At 36.9% G+C, this 5,883-nt stretch overlaps 1 non-coding gene across 1 annotated transcript; it reads left to right on the top strand.

The window, feature by feature from the left end:
- Positions 1–779: 779 nt before the first annotated feature.
- On the top strand, positions 780–852 carry Trnar-ccg (transfer RNA arginine (anticodon CCG)). The gene has a single exon. It is a non-coding gene; the product is annotated as a tRNA-Arg (tRNA).
- The last annotated feature ends 5,031 nt before the right edge of the window (positions 853–5,883 follow it).

Below are 5,883 nucleotides of genomic sequence, written 5' to 3'. Positions count from 1 at the left end.
GTCTGGACCTCTGGTTACAATAATGGGAAAGGATCAGGCCGTTCTATGTTTAGGAATATTTTGGTCACATATACGGTCTCTCGGCAAACCATGGACTACTTGTATTGGTCTGCTTCCTGTTAGATATGACTAGAAGACGAAAATCACTTTCGATTGATGCATGGACCTTACAGTTTTATAATCCATGTACATGTTAAGGAACAATGTTTCTTTTGTTTCTTCCTTGCTATTGCATCCTGCATGCTGGGCATTGCTCATCGCTTTCTTAACACCCACGAAAACAGTACGCTAGATATAAGATATTTCAATCAGCCCAATATAGCCTTTCTTAACACCCACTAAAACAGTACGCTAGATATAAGATATTTCAATCAGCCTAATATAGCCTTTCTTATATTACAATCAGCCTAATATAGCCTAATATAGCCTTTCTTAACACCCACTAAAACAGTACGCTAGATATAAGATATTTCAATCAGCCTAATATAGCCTTTCTTAACACCCACTAAAACAGTACGCTAGATATAAGATATTTCAATCAGCCTAATATAGCCTTTCTTATATTGCAATCAGCCTGATATAGCCTAATATAGCCCTTCTTAACACCCACTAAAACAGTACGCTAGATATAAGAAATTTCAATCAGCCTAATATAGCCTTTCTTATATTACAATCAGCCTAATATAGCCTAATATAGACTTTCTTAACACATACTAAAACAGTATGCTAGATATAAGATATTTCAATCAGCCTAATATAGCCTTTCTTAACAATCACTAAATCCGGTGGCCTAGTGGTTAGAGCGTCCGCCTCCGATGCGGGAGGTCCTGGGTTCGATCCCCGGCCGAGTCATACCAAAGACTTACAAAAATGGTACTAACAGCTGCCTCGCTTGGCGTTCAGCATTAAGAGGTTAGTGTTAGGACTGGTTGGCCTGGTGTCAAGGATACTGTGACTGGGTGGGGACATGATGCTACATGTCTGCGGCATGATGCCCCAGTGCTAGACATCACTATAAACTGCCACACTGCAGACTTCGTAGCAATATGACTGAAAAATTGTTAAAGCTACGTTTAAAAATCCTAATCCAAATCACACAAACACCCATTTAAATAGTACGCTAGATATAAGAGATTTCAATCAGCCTAATATAGCCTTTCTTAACACCCACTAAACCAGTACGCTAGATATAAGATAATACAATCAGCCTAATATAGCATACGTGGCTGCTAATTACGTACTAGGTTACCTTAGAAGAAAGAAATTAATACTTGATGCGAAGGACCGTTCCAGAACACGTCTACTGGAGTTGCAACTGAGACAAGGACAATAACTACTGTATTACGAACGACAGCATCAGCGATAAAATCACGACTTCACTGAATTAGTACGCAGTGGAGATACATCGAATAACCTTTTATATCTTTGAAATCCATATGACATGTAAACATTTTCCAGCCAAAGAATAAACAGTGGAGCTATAAACCGTACAAACACCATTTTATTATACTTGGTCAATTCATAATATTACATCACTTCGTGCTATGTGAAGAGATAAATCGTGCATTAAATATAAACAATGATTCTTCATATGATATAAAATCAAATTCTATTAAATATTAGCAAAATATAAATAATTGTTATAATAAGATTATTATTTTCTTTATATCAATGACTGTGTCAATTTATTTCTTGGAATCACTTTCTCCACAAAGGAACAAGTCAGCAATTCAAATTATCATTTTCATCGACGTAAACGGTAGTTTCACTTGGCTAATTTTCAACTTTGAACAATAGTAAATTTTATGAACGTTCTTAAAAAAGTCTCCCCTATTAAATATATGATTTAATCTCTTTTTTGCAAGCCACCAATACAACCAAGCACAGAAACAAAACCAACCAAATGCTCGATCGTGTCTATTTTTTGTACTGTCAATAATTTGATATTCCATTCTTTAACGTCAACATTTTCAACGAAATTGGAATACGTAAGGACTACGTGATACTGCTTTCCTGTTAGTAAATGAGAGAGAGAGAGAGAGAGAGAGAGAGAGAGAGAGTGTGTGTGTGTGTGTGTGTGTGTGTGTACATAATGACACACCTAATACTGCAGAACTCTTGCCAAGCCGTGTAGAATGCACATCCATAATGTTAAATATACAAAGCAGGTAGTTTACATACGTGCACTGTGGTTTTAAAAACTGAAACCACCTCTTTGGAGGAATTTAGGGAAGTGGGCGAGGAACCAGTAACTAAGGGATGATTAACTTCGCAGTGAGTGTCGATTTTGTTCCTTTACTGCAGATTCTAGTTGTAGTTAAAGTTTATGGTACGTGCACAGTCTTTGATCTCGGGTGCTGAGTAGTTTTTGGCGCGTGGCCCACGAGCGTCCAAGTCGACTACGCAGTTAACACTAGTCATCACGTAATATCAGATATCATTGATACAACAAGCATGTTGTATGTTCTTCTAACAGTAAGCATCATTTGTTAAATCTGTTGATATTATTATGGGGAGAAATGATTTTCGTGAAGCACGAAAGTATACTAGATATCATCATAATCGGTGCATTTACGGAATTGTCGTATCTAGACTTTATTAAAGTGGATCAGAGGTTTCAAAATAATAATATATTTAGAAAAACTAACAGTACATCTGCATTTTGCAATTAAAAAACAACAACATATAACAAGCAAATATTTATAAAGTAACATTTCAAATCCAGAAATGAACATATTTTTCTTCAGTATATATGTCATATCAACAGGATGTCCTGTATATTGTTACAATTACCCAACGATGTACAATACCAACAAATTTACCCAACTACTCAACAAGCTACTTACCAACCAACGAGCCCAGCTGCCCCAAAATCTATTTAATGATTTTGCCCGGAACCGTAAATTGATTCAAATATTTATATAATCGTATTTGGGGGTGGGGGTGCGAGCGACATATGCCATATTTTTATTCATTTGTGCAATTTTTAAATTCCCCTTACAAGCAAAAGGTTTCGGGCTACGAGATCTATCGTCATGTATATTGCTGTAGATATGACTTACACATGTTTGTACCCTGCTTAGTTATAAATGAGCGTAACTCGGTCTGTCGCGAAAGCAAGTCATCCAAACATACACAAATACTCATGAAAGCGTTATCAACGGATCTTGAAAGCATTCCGATAGCGATTTTGTTCATTTTCTGTCGTCAGCCTACGAGAATGTTTCATTTTTTCACTCGATCCAAAAAGTGGATTGGACTGGATTTTAACTTATTTTAATAAATGTGCTCCATTACAAATTAAAAAACCTCTTAAGCTTCATACACAAATAATTATTAAGGTTCTACCACCAAACCAAAAAGATTGGCACAACTATTCATCTTTGCTGTGACATATGGAGAGCTGCAGTGGCGGTCCTATGTTCCATTGGGTACGATGATGATGATGATGATGATGCTGATGATGATGATACAAATTTAACAAACAGGACATAAGGAAAAGAAAACAAAATAATATTCGTATAATTTAATTTCCTGTAGAAATGACATAAAGGTCATATGGAAGCATTTTGTGAGATTAAGATAAGGCATTGGATTGTTACTTTATCTCTCGGGTCTGTATTCTCCCCTGTAACGTTTTTGACATTGATCAGTCAGCACGTTCACTTAATCATAACAAAATCCAATGCTGAAAGAGGAAGAGTGTTGTTGGCAAATATAAAACGCTGGCATACAAATGGGTGTTCTTGGGAAAAATATAAAATGCTATATATGGGGAAAAGGGCGTTCTTACAACCATGACATATTAAGTGTATTCTTAGGAAATGTACAACTCTGACATATTAAGCATATTCTTTATAAAGGTACAACGCTGATGTAGGAAGTGGTGTTCTTATAATGTTGACATAAGAAGGGCGTCCTTGGGAAATGTACAACGTTGACATATTAAAGGTGTTCGTAGGAAATGTACAACGCTGACATAGGAAGGGTGTTTGGGGGAAATGTAGTCCTACATGTAAGACCTTGACGCTGATAGTTATATTTTGGGCATCATGGTCTTACCGCCTAACTAACAGCGTTGTGTAGTGTGTTTTGATGTCGACTAACTTCGTAACGAAAGTCAAATTTTTAAGAATATCTCACACAACTGGCAACTAAAATAACGGCGCTTTTCTACAAAGTAAAGTCATAATGTTTTAGTCAGACTATACTTACTCTCTAATAAATTTAAATTCTAACAAAAGAAATTGGAAAGCGATGAACGCCGGGAATGCCGAAATCGGGTTAAGGTGAAATATTATTCTTTAAAGAAACGAATAAAAATATATTATACCTATTGGAACTGTAAAGCAACATTTCGTTTCGTTCAAGAAACATATGAATCTACTTAAACATACTTCGGCATACCTCGACAACCGTCGCATTGCAACAAATTCAAATGTATGTCAACGGGACATGAAAATGCGTCCATTTGCTAGTGCCATATTTTCATTCCGCCAGGATAAAGACAGCACAGTAAGTATATTAATTATACATAAATTAGTGGAAGAGTGTCGATATATGCTGCCAAATGTGTGAGATGTTCCTGAACATTTGACTACTCATTCCGATGACAACGACATTGGAATACGTTATACAAGGCCGTTATTTGGATAGTAAGACATAGCACTAAAACAAAACCAACATGTGCTATGTCTTATATTGTAGGACATGGGGAAATGTACAATGAGACACCTACTCATAGTCTTTATGAGGCGACCACTGGATATTTCACTCAGTGACGCTTCAGTCTGCGAAGATAAAGTGGGCACTACATGATCATTGTTTTCAATTCTGTGTGTGTGTGTGTGTGTGTACAAAATTTTGCAACCCTGTGTACAATGGAGAATCAAGCCTTTGTATCTTCGAAGATGGTGATTTGCAGTCATACATTGTAGTCGTAACCCTGGAATTACACACCTGGGGACGGGTCTGCTGGTGGGGTATTAGATAATGGCAGCAGGAATAAACTAGAACCGTCTAGATGTTGTTAGTAGTGAAAGGGGTGAGATTAGCGTCAATGGGAATTAGCATTAAAAACACCCCCTGGGCGAGATTAGCGTCAATGTAAATTTAACATTAACCACCCTGGGTGAGATTAGCGTCAATGGAAATTTAACATGGGCAAAAAACCATGGGTAAGATTAGCGTCAATGGAATTTAACATTGGAGAAAGGAAAAAAAAAAGGAAATATTGAGATTAGCGTCAAAGGCATTCGAACAATGGAAAAAAAAAAATATCGATTCTAGGGACAAAGGCAATTGAACATGGGGAATAGAGTTTGGGTCTGTCTAGGGACAAGGGGAATTGAACATGAGAATAGAGTTTGGGTTTGTCTAGGGACAAAGGGGAATTGAACATGTTAAAAAAAAACTACTTTAGGGACAAGGGGAATTGAACATGGGATTTTTATTTTAAAAAACTTTTTATAAAGGGGTAGGCATTCGAAAGGCTATCTCTTTTCGAGAAATGTGGGTGGCCCTGAAAAGGGCCTTTGGGTTTCTTCTTCTTCTTCTTCTAACACTTCCACTTCTTCAACCATCTTCTCACTTTTGTCACTATTCCTGTCTTCTTTTTCTCCTTTTCTGGCATCCAGTCAGGATGACCTAGAGCTCTAAACTTTTCCTGAACTTTTATCCAATTCTGATTCAACCTCTCAAACTCTGCCTGTTTCTTTTTGTTTTCCACATCTTTTCTTTCTTCCCTCCATTTCTCTTTAATCTTCTCTACTTCTTCCTCCATTACTTTTCTCATCAGATCTTCCCCTTTCTTCACCTTTTCCAATCCTCATTTTACATTCCTCCACTCTGTCCAGTACAATATCTTTTCTAGGAAGCACCGGA

This window comes from Sinohyriopsis cumingii, chromosome 6 (genome assembly GCF_028554795.1).
Source record: "Sinohyriopsis cumingii isolate HCF-2022 chromosome 6, ASM2855479v2, whole genome shotgun sequence".
Lineage (NCBI taxonomy): Eukaryota > Metazoa > Mollusca > Bivalvia > Unionida > Unionidae > Sinohyriopsis > Sinohyriopsis cumingii.
The sequence above is the reverse complement of the archived record's forward strand: the minus strand, read 5'-3'. Positions and strand labels throughout refer to the sequence as shown.